Below are 18,609 nucleotides of genomic sequence, written 5' to 3' on the forward strand. Positions count from 1 at the left end.
CCATTATCTAGGAGGGAATTTGAAAAGGTCGGTGTTAAAAGAAAACACAAGTTAAAACAACCCCAACACTTGAGCCTTCAACACTAACTAACCCATGCGATATTGAAGGTTAATTACACTTTAAGAAAATTCTCAGGCAATACATGTGGCATGCTACTGATAAAATGACATTGCTTATAATAAATTAAATTACAATAGAATCTCATTGAGGCACTAATCACGGGCAAAGTGCTGAAAAAAGAAATTAATGTTTAGTCAGGCTGGTATTCTTTCGAGTTAATAAACAAAGGAAATGGTGCATTCTGATTCATCATCAATGACAGTTCAGATTTACTTGGTATTAACGCATTTGCACATATGTTGTAAAATGACAGTGGTAGGTATGTGACAGCATTGCTTTGCCATGTCTGTTAGCGTTTCGGTGTTGGTACAGGCCTTGTATGCACTGGGGAGAAATACATACAGGCATTCAAAAAAAATGAAAGTCAAATATGTTATCCAGGTTTCATTTCTTTCTCAAAGTCAGAAAATCACATGTTGGCACACATTTGCTGGTGTGTGAAAAATGAAGTGTAGGTTTGTTACTGAATCTCATATTTAGCAGGAAAGTCTTGAGTGTGTGCCCTGTATATCATGTTGGCATGTTATTTGCTATGGTAATAAATAAATAAATCTCTTCTGAGAACCTGGTTCTTGTTTTTCAGCTAACTTGTTGACTGAGTCTGGTAAATGCAATTGTTCAAATTTCTTCATGCTGCAACCCTTGGAAATGTTACAAACCCTTTTACAAGAGTATTCCTGAAGAAGTGGCACCCAGCAGAATTGATACTGTTGACACATAAATGGGCTTTAACGTCTGCAGAGTCTCCAGTCAGCTCCATTTTATTCCTCTCAAACAAGAACACAAAATGTATTCAATAATATCACAGTTTCATTAGCTAAAACTCCACTGTTGTTAGCTGTACTCAATATGGCCAGAAATCCTCTCCTTTAGAGGAAAACGCAGATCGCACCTACTTGACTTTGCTTCCTGTGAGAATTCAGAAACCCAGACAAATAAAAATCCCTTGTTAGAAAGAAATAGAAGGAGAAAATCTCAAAAAATAAAGAATAGTTGGTCCTACAAACTTTGGTTCCGTTTGATAGCACTCAGCACATTGTTAAAGGCTGTGTGAAGACATATTCTTCTTACGAACAGCAGCAAATGCCATGGATACTCCCAGATACATAATCATAACATGAACACGGTCCAGAAAAATTCTTAATGTGAAGGAGAAGGCAACATGGAGTCATCACAGTTTTAATTCTAACACTTAAAGATGAAGCACTAAAATGTCTTAAATCAGATGATGTCGGCTCCCATTTCAGTTGATCATTAAGCTTTTTCCATATGTTTGGGGTTGCAGCCCTGCCTGACTCCTTCTGGATAGCATCTGATGCATGAAAGCATCACAGAAGCAGATCCGTCCATGCCATGATTAAAACACACTCACAGAAAGCTGCCTGGACTGCTGTGCAAAATAAAAAATGCATTTTCTTCCTTTGCATTCCTTTAAAACACATCCCTCTTTTAACCCCAGCCTTTCAAAGGGTGTTCTTGTTACTACAAAATGGAAGAAAGCACAAATGGAAGTTGGAGCACATCTTTTAAGGGTTTCCAGGCAGCCTATATCAGCCCAGAGCAAAGGAGGGTCTGGTAAGCTGTCTTCCATCTTCTCAACCATTCTCATCTCTAGTTCTGTTTCTAAGGTCAGTAAAAACACAGAGAAGTGATTATGCAGGAACTAGCTCTAAGGGATTATGCTATTTGTCAAAATAATAACAGTGAATTCAATATGTGTAAATCTCTTCTCCCTGTGCAGTAGATCTGTGCTCTGGTGCACACATGGGATATTGATAGGAGTCATTTCCTAGGCACTGGCCTTTGGAAGGAGTCTGTGGTTGATATAATAAGAATCCCAGATTTTCTAAGAACCCACAAATTACAGGGGACAGTCCCTCACGTTCTTTCTGCTAACTGTTGAGTTACTTAGCATTTTTATCAGTGACATGAAAGTAAATATAAAATCAACTCTGATAAAGTTTGCAGATGACATGGAGAACGGGGTAAAGAAAGATGAGAGATCTCTGGTGCAGGGTGAGTTATTAGTTAGAAAACAGCATAGGTTTTAATACATCCCAGTGTAAAGGTGCAAAGAAGTTATAAGAGGCTGTTACAGAATCGGGGACTGACCTTGAATGAAATGATAGAAATGAAAGCTTTGTGGTCAAAGCACATGTCCTGGTGAGTGCCAGTCCCTGAGGAGATCCATTTGCCAAAAGAATAAGTCTCTAAGACAAGAGCAGGGGAACCTCGGGATCAAGAGGCTATATTATGGCACTGATTCATCCCGTAGAAGGCCTAAGTCCATCTGTGAATCCTAACAGCCCTGCAGCCTCATTATGTGAAACCAGCCTGTGTGCTAAGTGTGACTTCCATTTCTGGGGAAGTGCCAAGGAGCAGAAATCTTGGGTTCATTTGACTATTGGTGGGGATACAGCTTTCATCTACTGGCAGTGGGGGTGAACTGTATGGCTCAGCCATTACTAGCTAGGCCACGTGCCTCCTGGCATCTCTGTTGGGACAGAAGGGCTGCCAGAATTTGGGCTGTCCCAGTGAGGAACACCAGCCTTTCACAACACATGGATATGTGGATACAGTCATGGACCCTAACTTTAGCTTTAGCCAACCTATCATCATGTAGCTGAGGCACAGGCAAAATGGTGTCGCTTTGTCCTGTCCTGGTATCTGTAGTCCAGGAAGATGTCAATAATAGCAGGTTTGGAAAGTTTGCCTTCTAGAGTTAAAGGTTGAAGCTCCTCATGGATAAAAAGAGGGACTGGATTTGATCAGTCTGTAAGTGCCACCATAAGGAACAAAGCTTCATACAGGGCTATGTGGTATAGAAGACAGAGGCGTAACACCACCCAGGAGCTGCAAGGTGAAACCAAACTTGTTCAGACATTAGAAGAGCTGATGCTTGACTACTAGAAGAACCTCCCAAAAACCTTCCTGTGTTTCCTTGCCCTAGCTGTTTTAAAATCCATGTTAGTTGCCTTCTAGAATAGAACTGGATTTGAAAAACACAGCAGTACCTCTGGCCTTCTAGTCTATGACTATAGGAAGACCACTTCCTTTATTTTCCCCCAGGCTGGGGGCATCCCCACAGCAGCATCAGACTTCTTGTCTTTTTTGTTGTTGACTTGCCTTCCAAACAGGGTATTTCAGAGTATAGTCATAAGCTATGCTAGATGAAATGCCAAAGGAATTAACTTCATGTGTGATGTGACATTGCCAGGGATGATAAGGACTTAAGGCAGGCTGGAATGGAGAAGCCAAGCCAGTCTTCCTCTCATACAGACCAGGAATAAATCCAGAATTTGCCACTTGAGCCAAGATTTGTCTTTTACAAATCTTGTTTGGAAGAGAGACAGAGAGACATGATGTGACTATCTCATGGCCTCTCCAGAATGGAAAGTGTCTTTTGGGGGTGGGGATCCTACAGAAGCTCACCTAAAAACATCAGAAGAAGAAGGAAACGTTCTGAGAAATTTGGCTGTCAGTATCTAAGCCTATAAATAGGCTTTTAGGAAGCCTGAAAGCTCCTGTAGTTTTGCTTGTTATTTTAAAATGTTAATGTCATTTTAGAGCTCATGAAAGACATGAGATCACTGGTGAAGACCTGTCTAGCCACATATAGAATCAGCAAGAAATTCAGGTTCTTCCATCCCATTCAGCCTTGCCATGGAAGAAAGACCAGCTCATGGTGAGTTTTGGTCTTTATTAACAGTTTAGCCTCTAGGCTCTCTGATGGCCCACGTTTAGTCTGAGGCCTACTTTGTGATACTGACATGTGTTACCTGGAAACTAGCCTGTTACTAGCCATCTATTTCTTTCTTCTTATTTTACACCATGTTGTTTAGAAAAAAAAGTTGCAGTGCCTCAAGAGGAGCAGAGGTTGAATTTACAGAGTCTCCCACTATGCCTTTGGTTAGTATGTCTTAATAGAACAGCTCAAGAAGGATACTTCAGTAAAACATGGATCTTTAACAGTGGCTCTGTGCATTGGACAGTGAGACCATCACTTCAGGCTGCCCGTTTCTAACGAATTCCACTTGTGCCTTCTTGACTCCTTGTGGCTTCATCCACCATTCAGTGCCCCTTCCAAGAACCTTGCACTGAGACCCCAACTGGCTATGGTCTGGTTATTTGCAGGTTTTACTTTTTACTGTAAATTTCACTCATATTAATTCCAGAAAAGAGGGGAAAAATTATTTGGGGAAAATATAGGGTTTTTGAATTATTTTTTTCTTCAGCTTTTATAATTAGAAAGGAACATAAATTGTTTCCTGGGTTGGATGAGTCAGATTGAGTTGATAATCATTAACACTCCATTAGAACACTGCATTAAAAAAATAAAATCCTTCTTGTAAACATCTGATTTAAAAAAAAAATAATAAGAAAAGCACAGGTTAGAAGCTGACAGGAATTATTAGCAATAAGCTCTTTCGCATAGAAACAGGCTTATTACCATGCAGTTGCAGCAGCTGGCATGAGCCTGGCTTGATGCCAGCAAACTGTGTCCTGCAAAAAACCATCTTTCCACCTACCTCCAGGAAAACCAGGAAGACAGGGTTGCATTCGCTTCTCAGTCTCTGCATTATATACTCTCATTGACCCCCGCAGCAGTCCTGTGCGTGTGTGTTAAGAGCATGTTTCTAAAGGGGAAAAAAAATGTCAATTTTGCCTTTTCAGCTGGTAGACCTGTGAGCAAGGATTGTGGGCTGCTTTTAAGAGATAGGGGCAGAAGGGTAGGGGCAGGTGTTTTATTATGTCTTTGAAAGCTAGTAGAGGCCACTCAGGAAGGAAAGAATAAATTAAGTGCAGCAACATAGAGATCTTAGTTCAAATCAGATTTGCTAGAGTTTGGGGGAGGAAAGAGTGTTGTTTGTTTATTTGTTGTTAGTTTAGTTTATTTGTTTTTAGTTTAGTGCCATGTTGATGCATGGCACAGTCTTCAGGTCCTGAGTCTGCCCACACTCAGATGTTGAAGCACGCTTGTGGTTTGCTGAGATCTGGTGTTGTTTGCTTACTTTTTTTGGCCAAGGACTTTTCCATGTGATTACGCTGTAGAAAGTGTGCCATAGATTACATGGACCTCAACCAGGTTACAAGGAGAGAACACAAGTCTGCATTTAGGAAACCATCTTCAGTCCCAATAGGAGTAACTTCAAACATTTCGACCTTCGACCATTTTGTTACTGACTTGGTTAAATGTAGGATCAGATGCCGCAAATGCCAAGGCTGTTCACTTTGCTGGGAGACAAAAATACTCAAAATAAAAACTGAAGCAAAAGGACCCAAAACATTCCTTACTTTGCAGGATCAGGCTTAAGGTGTGGAAAGCGCAATGTTAGCAACCTGCTGCTGTAACAGTGATTTTTGCATTTATTCTAAAAGGCCAAATTATGTAAGATTTTGCCAGCTGTAGTTAAATGAGGGTGAAAAATACTGGCTGTAAAGGAGGTGAGTGAAATGGCCTGTGAGGCTTTGTGGGGGAGCACAGAACTCACTTCTGAAGTCATGACCACCCTTCTGGCTGAAAACAATGACCTTTGCTGAAAAAACTCAAAGGTCTGGAGCACAGTGCTCACCGCCTAGTCCAATTTCAAGTCAATCGAAGGAAGCAAAATACAAAGGGAAAGGTCATATTGACTTAGTGTAACAGTCTTAATGAATCTGGCTCTCTCTTTTGCATTTCCAGTTGAAACATAAACTCAGTGGCTCGTTCCCTTCCTCTGTGTGCTGTTTCAAAACACATGGGTAGAGGGAATAAGCTTTTGCTCAGCTTGATCCCTGAATAGCACTGTGTTTAAACAGAGCCTGAAAAGCAGTCTTTTTATTTTTAGCAGCAGTGTTTTCTAAAAGGAGCTGTTGTTGACAAGAAAAGCCACTCATATTTGAATACGAAACACTTCCAGCACTTTAAGTGTGAGGGGAAAGGTAGGCAATTCTATCCAAAGCATTTGGGAGTCACAATCAATCAGGAAGGGACCGTGAAGGATTTCTGGATAGGAAATATTTATTTACTTCTCCAAAACAATTGCCCTGTGCAGACCCAGAGTATTTGTTTGCGTGGCTGCAGCTCATAGGTGCAGCAGTCACGGACCAGCACCCAGCTGTATAAAGCAGTGCACAAATGCAGATCAGAAAGACAGGCTCAAATCTAAGAAAAGAGATCACAGATGGGTGCAGACAGGTAGCTGGAGGAATATAAGAAAACAAGGTGAGATTACAATGTTTGAGTTCTTATGGCAAAGCAAAACAAAAAAAATATACTGAAAGGTAAAAGGATAACATTTATTTGTATGTTTTTAAAGCTGCTGCTCCTTCCTCCAGCTCCAGTCCTGCCACGACGTCCAAATGAAATAAATTCTGTTAATAACACCTGAGCAGCAGAAGCAGCCAAGGGTAGAAGTCTAGGTAAAGACAAATGCTTAAAGTTTACTAAGTACTTAAAAACCACGAGGAGCAGGCCTTAAAATGGGAAGTGTCAGGCAAGCCCTTAATAACAGGTAATACTACCAGCCCCACCTATAATTGCTGTATTCCTCTCTCCACCCTCTGAATGTCACTTCATTTCCATCAATTGCAGCTTTTCTCTGGGCACAGATGGTGCCTTAGCAATGTCTGCAAACCACCTCTTGAAAAATGGGGTGACTTTTCTGTCTGAACCTCCCAGGAGTTGCCGTGAGATCAGTATGAAATGATAAGAGCACAAATAATAGCAATAATAAGGAAAAAGGAGGTCCAGCTCTGCTCACATCTAGCTGTGCTGATGCTATCATATCCACAGTACGGTTTGAGGGTACCTTGAAAGCCTGCATGTTGAGGGAATAACGTACTGAAAGGAATACATTTACCGTGCATCACACAGTCCCCATTAGGAGATTTTTATGATCATATTATTATGTGCTTTGTCTTCAAACAGAGACTTTGCTGGCTTTTTCACCCGTAAGCAAGAAAAAATACTCGGCATACTTGTTATCAGTCTCTTAGTTCAGATTTTCTCTCTGATGTACAGCTGCTTCATTTTGGTTCTCCTTTCCAACAAGATGTATTATTGTCACCTTTTCTGTAACAGTTTCCTTATGCTCCTGGAACTAGATGACAGTCAAGAATATTACTATGAATCTGAGGGGGGGTACGTGTTTAGAAATGTTTTAGATGTGTAGAGATGGTTGAATTTTTGTGTTCTGACATTATTTTACACCAAGTGGACTAAAGGATTTTTTTTTAATTACATATATTATAATTATATAACCAGACAAATCTATTCTTTTTCAGACTGCTTGCTCCAGCTATTTGGAGGGTCTCAATGAGCACACACATCACTTGGAAGCTGTTAGCACTTGCTGATTGGGTATGAGATGCTTTTTTAAATATCTGATGAACCATCAGGAAGTAATAAGAAATAAAAAAAAATCTATGGGATGAGTTTTCAAATAAATACAGGCTTGTGAGACAAATTAGGGAAGCTTTCGAGAGAGAGTGCCTCAATGAATAAGCTCCTGTGTACTTGTCATAATGTAACATACAAATCACAGTAAACCAAGCGTGATGCTTTGATTCGCAAAAATATGCAAGAATATCCTTTCAACTATCCAATCAGTTCTATAGTGAGCCCTCACGCTACCAAAAGGTCAGCCTCCAAAAGGGTTAAGTATTGACTGACAAGAGGATGAAAGGAAGAGCAACAGAATGTAGGTGTATAAAGGTCTTGGGGGACATTCCTAAAAGTCAGCATCGGTTTTTACATTTCTTGCACAGGAGCAGATATGAATTTCAAATAATGAATAGACTTGAATCGTCTGTACTTTTCAGAAGTGTGAAACTCACATTTAACTGTGTCCATGCTGAACACTTTTCTTCTGTTTTCATCCTTACGCTTTCATTCGTTTGAAAATTCCTGCCACAAATCCAACAGTTGTACTCCTTCTCACCCATTTTCACCTGCATAGAGAAGACCCTGCGATTTCTACAGCATAACGCAGCTACAAAGGAACAAACACAGGTGAAAACTATTAGTTACCCAGAGGTGACAGTGTGTTAGAAACAAAGGAGTCTGAAAGCAAATAAAAATAACAGGTGCCACAAAAAATGGCTTGCAGCCCAAATGCAGCTGGCAAACGCAAGGGGTTGGGAAGCTGGACAGGGCATGCGCCCCTCAGTCCTGTTGCAACAGAGCCGTGCTGGGGATGATGGCTCTGTGGCAGGGCTCTCCGTGGTGGTGGTGGCCAAACAGCAGACTCGCAGGGTGAGGGGGCGAATCAAACAGGCCCCTGGCAATCTGTGCTCCGCTCTCCTTATTTAGGGGCAGGATGTTTTAGGAAGGGAGAGTCTGCTGGCAACCTGATCCTCCCTCCGGTTGTGGGGATCTTCAAAGGAGATGGTGCTGGCAGCTGACATCCCCCCCTGCTCCTGCTGCTTTTTTTTTCCCCATTCACTCTGCAGATGCCTCCCCCGACAGACCTCCTGACCAGCTCCTTCCTCCTCCTTGCAGATCAAGTGTGGCTGTGTGCGAGGCTTTCCTACTGCGTGCCATGCTGGGCCTCGCCATGTCCTTGGTGTGTGAAGCCACACAGACCACCTTCAAAAAAATAGTAATTTGAAATGTTGCACAGCCTCTAAATGGGAGCAGGAGCCTGGCGGTTGAGAATGGTGATGGCAAACACATTGATACTGGGAGGATAAAAGAAATGACTTCTGAGAAGGAGCTCGCTGCAATCTACCCCTGGTGCTTCCCAACATACAATAGTGGCTTCATCCCTGCCCCATAGCACTTCACACACGCAGGGATAAATACATCTGCTGGCAAAGTTGGCAGTGACCTTTCCCCACTTGTGTTTCTAGAGGGCAAAGTTGGCACTGGCCTATGCCCACTTGTGTTTCTAGAGGCCTGGGTGCCAAGAATTCTGCCCTTTGCCTAAAGAAACTTTGCAAGCCATCCCTGTACGCTTGAGGTACAAGGAGAGTTTGTCTTGCCTAACCCTGCAGAAAGGCAGAAGAGCTTGGAAACTGTGAATCCACATCCCAACCCCAAGCCTCTAGCCATGCAACTCCCATACAATGAGACGTGGCACAGTGCTTTGCTGGGCAGTTGCAGGGACAGTGGGGTGACATGTACCAGTGTGTGCATGCTGCCTTCCCACCAGTCCCACAACTGCTTCCTGACAAACTGCACCGCGTGATGTTGCTGTAGACAGCAATATCTAGCCCTTGGAATGGTTTCAGTCAAACCACACTTATCTGTCAGCACGCGTGAGGAGAAAGGTGGGTGGAAGGAAAAAGGCAGAGCCAGCACAGCAGCAAATATTGACACAAAACAATAGCAAAACATTATTGTAAAACCCACACAAATGAACAGGTGAGTCTGTGGATAAGCACAGCCCAGGCGAGTGCTTCAGACTCATGCGTTAATGTTATGTTTCCAGGGCTAAAGAATGCACTTAGAGAAACACAGCCTGCGTAAGCACAGTATGCAGAAACTGTGATGAGGGAAATTCAATAAGAAGTGTCGCTTACAGTCATGCAGCAGGGCAGATATTACTATGCATAATAACGTGCGAACAGGCTCGGCCTTTGCTTTTTGTTTGTTTGTCTGTCTGGAGATTTTCTGGTTGTTTATTTTGTTGCCTATCGTTTTGCTCTGTTTGGTTGTTGTGGCTGTTTGTTGTTTTTTGATTATTTATTTTGATGCGGGGAGCTCCACTGGGCATCTTTAACTCTCAGCAAACGCCTTCTCAGCCAGGTGCTCAGAACCCGGCAGGACGAGGCCCACATTTAATATTCACATTAAAACTTAACCTTGAGTCACAGTAGCCCAAATTAAAAAAAAAAAAGTCTTTGCTTAGTCATACAGCAATAAAAAGTAGCCAGTTGCATCGCCTGCATTGCACATGCTGGTGTACACTTAACTACCTGCTTTTCTCCTGAGATGGCTGAAATTTTCTCTTCTTTTTCTTTTTTTCTTTTTTGTCAGAATGTTTTATAATGGAAAAGTGAATAGCTTGTTTCCATTTTTCCCCTATTACATTAATCAGGAGGTATAATATGTCTAAAATGATTTGCATGTTTTTCATAATGAAGCTGTACATAATTCCCTCCATGTAATGTCTTCCTGTGTAAAGTCCCTGTTCTCAAGCTGCTTTTTGCCTGTACTGGGCTAGGGCAGAAGCAGGCGGTGCTGCCCATCCTCCTGGCCCTCTTATCAAGGCTTTGGTCAGCTGTTGTTCCTCTCTGTTTCCCTCCAGAATACCAAGCAAGCCATAGTTCTTGGTAGACAGACTGTACGGAGCGTTCCACTGGCTACCTAAATACACCCAAACCTTCCCCTCAGTCCTGCCGCAGCTCCCCAGCTTTGATTTATAACTTCCTGTTCCGTATGATATGGTCCCAATAACCTGAGTACGGTGGGTGCTGAGGTCCTCCAGAAGCAGGATCCAGTTGGATGAACAAATCGAGACATTGACCAAAACAGTTCTCCTCTAGGGCTACTTCTGAGTAATGGCATTCACCTTTTATTCCTTTAGCCAGGTTGTGCCATTGGGTTTGGGTCAAATTCCCCTACCGAAGTCGCCTGTCAGCAAAATATGGTGACCCTGTGAGAAGGGAAATGGCACGACAGTGAAATAATGGCACACCACATCTCTTTAGGGGGGGAGCTTAGCATACAGAACTACTCGTTCGTGGCATCAGCCTTACTTCAGGAGAAAGGTAATACTGGGCTGTGCAAATACAGGCACAGGAGTTTGCGAAAGCACATTTTCCCACCCCGTGCTTCATATGCAGAAATGCTATACTATTTACTCATTTGGATGATGACTAGGAGACACATTACCATAAGCATTATGGAGATGAATGCCTCAAATTTAGGAATTCATGTCCCAGTTGTTACTCTGAGAAAATAGCTGTGGACATGGATGGAAGCTTAGCTCAACTAACAGCGTAAAAATCAGATCTTGGGAGCAGATGTGAGTGAAGCCACAGAAACAAAACAAGAGCGTGATACAGAAGTAGCAACAAAAACAAAACAATTTTCACTAGTGCTGCATAACCATCTTTCTTTAGTGGATTATATGTTTTCTTCTTCAGGCAAAAGGGATTTGAGACATGCAAATTCTAAGTTGAGCAACTATGCACTTGCAGGTGAGTAATCCCACTGACCTCCCCGGGACGGCTCATGCGAGCTCGGCACAGTCAAAAAGGACACTGGCAGCACTGGGCTGAGTGCACCATCTGTACCTTGCCTTGCTGGAGCATGGAAGCTTCTCCTGGGGCTCCCATCACTGCAAAGCCACTCGGATACATAGCAAATGTGTCCTGGGCAAGGAATTCAATTAGTTCTCTTGGGCTACGTACCGTACCTTTTTCTTTTTCTTTCTTTCTTTCTTTTCTTTAAGATCACAGAAAGAACATTTCAAGGTTACTCTGTGAGAATGATCAATCTTTTAAAACACATGTGTTCTCTGATTACATTTGAAAAAAAATATTTAAAACATGGAAAAAAATAGAAGAAAAATGAGCAGTGTGTATTCTGGTAATGAAAAACCAGAAAAATTAGCACAGTTGAGCCCTTAATTTTCTCCTTTTCTCCACATTTCTGACAATTAGGTCTGAAAAGAGGAGAAGGAGAGAAAGCACCTTGCTAGTTCATCCACGTTAGCGTGCACATGAGAACAGCTCACTGGGCTTCACCTGACTTCTTGTCTTCGCAGTCTGGAGAATGCTGCAAGATGCTACGGGCGTCTGCCGGTGAGGCAACTAGGAACTGGCTCCACAAGCACTGTGTTTACGAGAGAAAACAGCAAAAATCTCTGCTCAGTTCACTGCACATTGCACAAGCCAAATGGCAAAGAGATGTATTTTTTTTCTGTGCTCTGAAGTAAATGGCAGTGCCAACACATACAAATATGCATCTGTTACTAATGAGGTGTTTACAGCCCCTGCCTTGCCAATTGCATGTATGTAATACCTCTACCCATCTTCACCTACGGGGCTCTGGGTAAGAGACAATAGGTGCAAATTAACGTATGGACATGCATTATCTCCTCCAGCTTGGACACGACTGGAAACCTCTTTAAATATTTTTAAATGCCGCAGCTCGCTACCAGGGCTTTAAAATCCTTTCTCCCACTCTTTGCTGATGGTGAAAATGTTCTGGGGACAGGACAAGATGTTTATAATCGCAGGACATTTCACTCTGCACTTTGTTTTAGTGTGTGGGGGGAATAATAATTGTATTCAGACTTGAAATGGCTTGGGTTACGCAGTTCAGAGCACAAGCACCTGCAGCAAATTAATTTGTTGTAGCACATTTATTATCTCATAGCTTCTCTTTAGGCTGCAGCTGTTGCTATTATGTTAATAATGTTTTTTATCACCACTGTATACAACAGGTTATGGTAATACAGAAATTTTGGGGCGAGAGGTGTTTCTTTCTTAATTTTATTTCTCAGGAAAAAAAATAAAAAGAAAGATGGGGAGAATATAGAACGTAAGCATTGATCAGGCATTTAGCTCTGCGTTTATTAGCTGATTTGAAAGAGAATGGGCAACAGAAATTAGAAAAGAGTAACAATAGACAAAGATGGCGCGTGCAGAATTTGTGAAAGCAAAAAAGAAGAAGAAGAGGTGGAAAAAAAGAAAGAAAGAAAGAAACACCGAACACCGCAGTGCTGGGGTGGTGAGTGTTCGGGTGGGGGCGGGGAAAATGCTGCAGTTTTCGTGAAATAATAAGGTGGAAAAAAAGGCATACAAAGAGTAGGTTTTTCATTGTCTGTAAAATATAAACACAGATGAATTCTGTCTTTGGTTTGTTCATGCTTTTCACTCTGCACAGCAGGGATGTTCTTAAGAAGTTGCCCTCTGCGAAATTTCACTAAATGGAAACCGTGGACCCTGCATGATGCGATTATAATCACACCAGCCATTCTTTTTACATAATTTTTTGTTTAAAATCCAGTAATGCTTCTTGTTTTTAAAACATATATCTATATCTCTACGTGCATCTAAACCGGCGCTGGTTTACGTCCCCTCAGCAAAGCGCAAGCTGGAGCTATAACTGGCTGTATCCCATCCACGAATCTCAATGGACTCAAAAACAATATGAAAATTTTTAGCTGACAAGAACATGTCTGCTGCCTGCAGTCACTGCAATAGCTCACCATGTTGCCTACTAACCAAAAGATCAAAAATTATCGATTTCATGGCGCTGCGTGCTTTGGATAGAAAAGCTACTTTAAAATTTGCATTATTTAAGAAACAAATTAAGAGAAAAGACCTGTGTTTTAGAGCACTTTGGAACGCAAAAAATGGCTTTATGTTTTAATCTTATCAATGATTTACTATAATTCTATTATTTTTAGCAGCTGGGGTCTGGAAATGATTTTTTTTTGCCGATGAATTTAGGATTTTGCCGCAGTATACATCTGCAGTCCCAGAATCCTCTGGTAAGATAATCCCTCCTGCGATGGGGAGACGCCTTTAACCTTTTCGTGAATGAAAAATCTGCAACCATTTTGAAATAAAAAGGGGGGAAGAATGATGATTTCTAAGAGCTGGAATGAAATTTACTGTGAATTGAAAGGACAATGAAAGGAAAACATACTGTAGTCGCGTTGTGTCGGTGGAGTTTCCAGCCGTTGTCTCCATCGCTCAAACCCTTTCTTCCATGGTGTCCGTACATACGCCTGGAGAATGGCGTTACCCGTACTGCACGTGGGCAAGAGATCGAGAACCATGATCGGAGACAGACGGAGCTCCCTTGCCAGGAGTGCAGAAATGCTACAACTTCCATTCTGCAGACTGGAAGGAAAATCTTGTCTGCAAGTCATTGATTTTGACCGGTGGGTTCTTAGGGCTACCAGGCTGCATTAGGATAGCCAAGCGCCCAGGTAGCGAGAGGTGCTTACAGCTGCTCGGTGCTTACAGACCGAAAGGGAAGAGGAAATTTTCTGACGCATAAGGAAAACGCAAAGCCCTAACCCATGCACAGCCTGTTTGGAGATCTGTTCAAATGAATCTCCAGCCCCGATATTCTCGTATTTTCAGACCACGCAGTAATTAAGAAAGATTGATCTGAACAGAAAAAATAAAAAAATAAAAAAAAATCAGGCCTTAATAATTTATTATCTTATGGTTTATGACTACGTATTAGAGTGAATTACTCAGAATTAGGAAACGCGGCCTAAAGCTATCGAAAGAAAAAGGCAACATTTAGCAGCTATCTTTTAAGAAACAGCTTTCTACAGCTCTATACAGCTCTCCAGTTAGAGCATTGACAATTAAAGGGTTACGAGTCTGAGAATCAGTGGTTTCTTGTGGACAAAGTTTGATGAGGAGAGAAGGCGGCAGGTGTCACACCTCTGCCGCTGCCATTGTCTCCCGTTTGCGGCCAGCCTTCCTGCAGGGGCGGCTGAGCACCACTGCCATTGTTTTAAATTAGGAATAGGAGACCCGGAATGATTACAACAGGCACACCGAGAGATTTGAAATGAAAACTTGGGAGCTGAGAAATTCTTGTTAATGACAACATTTTTACAAGGACCAATATTGTAGATTTCTGTTTCCCTTGATCACGCACTAAATTTTGAATATGAAGCCGGTCTGGTATTTATTTGTTTGGTTAGTAGTAATTAAAATATATGTGTTGGTAGATGCAGTGCTTCATGTTTATTCTGTTCCACTGTGTCTGCTGCTTAATATGCCAGTAATCAGATATTCTGATGAGTAATGCCTCAGCTGCTAAATCAGCTGGAGATTTTTTCAGTTTCTGAAGCATACCTGATATATAAAGTTAAGCTGTTGTAGACAATTCACGTGCACTGAATTAAAGAGGGGAACACTCAGGTATACTGCATAAATTCAAAACGGGAACACTGAAGGAAAGAAATACCTTTATATATATATATATATATATATTTAAAATTGGTGACCAATGATAATTCTATTTCCACGCTTGAAACATTCATAGAGTACTCCGATTTATGTCAATACAACCAGTTGACCAGATGTTTTCATCAGCATCTCCTATACTAATTTACTAATATTTTTAGCATCCCTCTTTCCTTCCAAATGACCCAGAGCTACACAGAGGCAGATTTCTTTTTTTTATTTTTCCATAATTTTTGAGATGAGGGAAATCTCACCAGTATTTTGAATTTGGCTATCCCTCTCCCTTTATCCATAAAGAACATTCTTTCTTTCTTCTTTTTTTTTCATTACAACTGAACTTGAGTGGCATGACTATTTGTTTAACAGAGCAAAAACACATGTATTAATAAACTGCAGTTCTCAAGTATGTGGCAGGAGCTACATTGATTAGTCTTGTAGCTCAAAGAGTGCTTAAATATTGCAGACATCTCTGCTCTTTTCCACTTCATGCCTGTATGAAAGAGAAAACGCACTGGTTTTTTAATATACTGCAACTTTACTTTGCTGGAAGAAGGTTTCTTTTGTTTATTTTTTTCCTCTTTTTTTTTTTTTTTTTTTTAGAGAGAAGATCAGAATGATGTAATTATTATTTTTTTGCTGACAAGTGAATGTATACGTTTTATCAGTGTCTGAAAAAATATCTGTAGTTGATTCTACAGCACGTTCATAGATGAGCAGTCAGAAGCCAGTAATGCATGTGTTTTTAAGATCCAAACAGGAAATCAAAGATTCAGGCCCAGAGCCCTGGATGTTTCTCCATAATTGGTAATTTTGCTTTGTCCTTACATTAGGCTATGGCCACTCATTTGTTATCACGTTTCTTACAAACACAGCCAAACACCAGGATTTCAGAGGGAAAGGTGACCAACTAAGTTTACCTTTAGCTGTTTGTTATTTTTAATGGGCTTCCTGCTTTCTACAGTGTTAGAAGTTGACGCTCCAAAAGCAGTGCTAAGGATGTTAAAAAAAAAGAAAGAAAGAAAGAAGAAAGGCTATAACAAAAAGATTTAAATCATTATCTTTTAAAATTTAACCATGAAGCTCTCCTTTGCACTGAGGATTTCTTACTGCAGGATACACAATGGACATGTTAGAAGACTGCTTGACCTTTTGAAAAAAAATATGTCTGCAGCATACTCGTCTGGCATATAGTCACCAAAACAAACCTATTAAAGTATAAAAGAGCTCTAAGGAAACTTCTGAAGCTGCATATTCACCCTCAGTGCTTCTTGGAGTGGGGGGAGAAGAGCAGAGGAGGAAGAATCACTGGGATGTTTGTGAATTTACTCATGGAAGCTCCACGCTATGATATCCGATATAACATCCACTCTTCTATTTTTAATACTGGACCATAAAACACTATTTTTGAAAAATCATAAGTAGAAAATGTCTTTTAGAGAATTTTAAAACTGAAGAAAGAATGGAATTACATGATAGAGTTAATTATAATGGCAACAGTTCCAGCAATTAAGATATTAGTTTCCCTGGTGTAGGTTTGTGGGTGTTTTTTTTTTTTCTTAAGTTTAATTTTAGAAAATGGTTAGCTCCCTAACAACTACAAATTTCAAAGCTGAAATGAACCAAATTTCTATCAGCAATGTGCCTAGATCTGAAAGCAGCCTAAGCACTCCGCAGTGAAACAAATGCAGATTAAAATGACAATGAACCACGCAAGACTAAAACAGTGAAAATTCAACAAGAGTCTAGCACTATGTACTATAGGTGTTACAATTTCATATATATAAATATATATAAAGTTGCATGTTCAAAACCTGTTTGTGAAAGGGCTAGTTCCAGTAGTCCTCACCAGGTCAAAAAGAAAAGCGGTCCACGGTTCAGGGGCCAGAAGATGCTTACCATACCCCTCCTGCTCCTGCAGAATCCAGGCTCCAAAAGCCCCATCCTCGTGGACCTCAGGGGGTAGGATGGCACACAAAGAGGCTCTGAAAGGTATCTGGGACCATGCGATGAATGCATCAAGGGCGTTTGACTGATTCTACTGTTGTTATCAAGTACCCAATGGAATTGCTTATAGCGAATTTGGCAATAATACCCTATAGAAGGAGCACTTTGTACTTATATAGTACCTTTGATCCAGGCATCTAAAAGGAGGGGTCTGTCATGACTTATTCCCATTTTATAGAGGGCGAAACCGAGGCAGACAAGATTTTCCCAAGATTGCACAGGGAAGTGGCTGCAAAAGGGAGGTGGACAAAGAAAGTAACTCTTCCCCCCACGCCTGTTTTAATGCCCCAAACTCAACTCCAGGAATGTTTTCTTGTACCACAAGTGGAGTCAAACTTTTGGAGTCAAGAACAGCACAGTCCTTCTGCCCATTGCTGCACACTTCCATGGCATGCAGCACCACTTGATAATTCCCCTGGAAGGCGACCAGTGTTCACAGCCCGCTGGCCCTGCACTGCCAGCATTTGCTTTGCCAGCTCTTGCCGCCTCGCTGCCCTCATTCTTACCCTCCTTTTTGCCTGCAGTGTTTTCTCTGCGACAAACGAAGCTGGATGCCTTGGACCTCCAACTTCAGGGCTGTCCAGGCAACATTTCACCTCTTACAGCGGGGACCTGAGGGTGCCCAGAGGCTGGCAGGGGGACACTGCTGCACGCCCTGCAACAGAACGGGAAGGAATCACAGATTATTATTATTAGAGTCACTACTTCAAGAGTCATTTTAATGGGACAAGTCTCCCTGCCCTGCACGGGGTGCGGCTCCACAGGGATGGGAAGGGTGCCCGGGCCGCCTGGGAGGTTGGGGCGTGTTCTGCGTGCAGCAAACCCTCGTATTTTCTGTTTATTTTTTTCCACAGGGAAGAATCCCATTTTCCAAAAAGCACTGACGGGTGAAAGTTGACGTGCAAATCATTGTAGAAAAGGCTTTTTTTTTAGTCTGTGTATGACTGGATACACCGAGAGGAAAAAGAAATCTGTCAGCGTCACTGTGCGAGCAGAAAACTCAGCGCCCGTCCCGCCGTCCCACAGCCCGCGCTGAGGCGCCGGGGCCGGGCCGCGCCCCGCGGGGCCGCGCACGCTGAGGCGGCTCCGATGCGTTCGTGTTGTGAGGAGCGGGGTTGGGGGTAGCTCGCTTCTTTCGTAAAACAGAAATAAATTACACGAGACACTTTTCTTCAGCAGCCGCTTCCTGGAGAAAAACGCGGGGCGCGTTTCCGCCGACGCCAGCGGAGCCCCCCCCCCGCCCCAGCCAGGCTGTGTGTGAATCGGGGGCGTGCGTTGCGAAACGTGCTTAAAAGCCAGGAAAAGAATATATATATATATATATACTGAAAATAATCATCTCCGTGCAAACAGACGGTGCAGGGACGCAGCCTCCAGGCCGATCCCCGCGGCCGCACCCCTCAAGCAGAACTTCTCTCGCTCGTTCCCTTCTCCCCCACCTTCAGGGCCCGGCGTCCCCACCGCCACCGCCCCCCGTCCGCCCCCTCCCTCCCTCCCTCCCTCAGGCTGCTGCTGCTGCTGCTGCTACCGCCGCGGCCTTCCCCCCCGCTCTTTGCTGCCGTGCCGCTTCCCTCCGCCGTCTCCCTCCGCCCTGGGAGCCGGGCACTATT

At 42.4% G+C, this 18,609-nt stretch overlaps 1 long non-coding RNA gene across 1 annotated transcript; it reads right to left on the bottom strand.

The window, feature by feature from the left end:
* Positions 1–5,022: 5,022 nt before the first annotated feature.
* LOC107052525 lies at positions 5,023–18,436 on the bottom strand. The gene is made up of 4 exons (XR_001465062.4): positions 13,710–18,436; positions 11,798–11,885; positions 7,940–8,094; positions 5,023–7,203 (listed from the first exon to the last, which is right to left on the bottom strand). It is a non-coding gene; the product is annotated as an uncharacterized LOC107052525 (long non-coding RNA).
* Positions 18,437–18,609: the final 173 nt, after the last annotated feature.

Source organism: Gallus gallus, chromosome 2 (assembly GCF_016699485.2).
Source record: "Gallus gallus isolate bGalGal1 chromosome 2, bGalGal1.mat.broiler.GRCg7b, whole genome shotgun sequence".
Classification (NCBI taxonomy): Eukaryota; Metazoa; Chordata; class Aves; order Galliformes; family Phasianidae; genus Gallus; species Gallus gallus.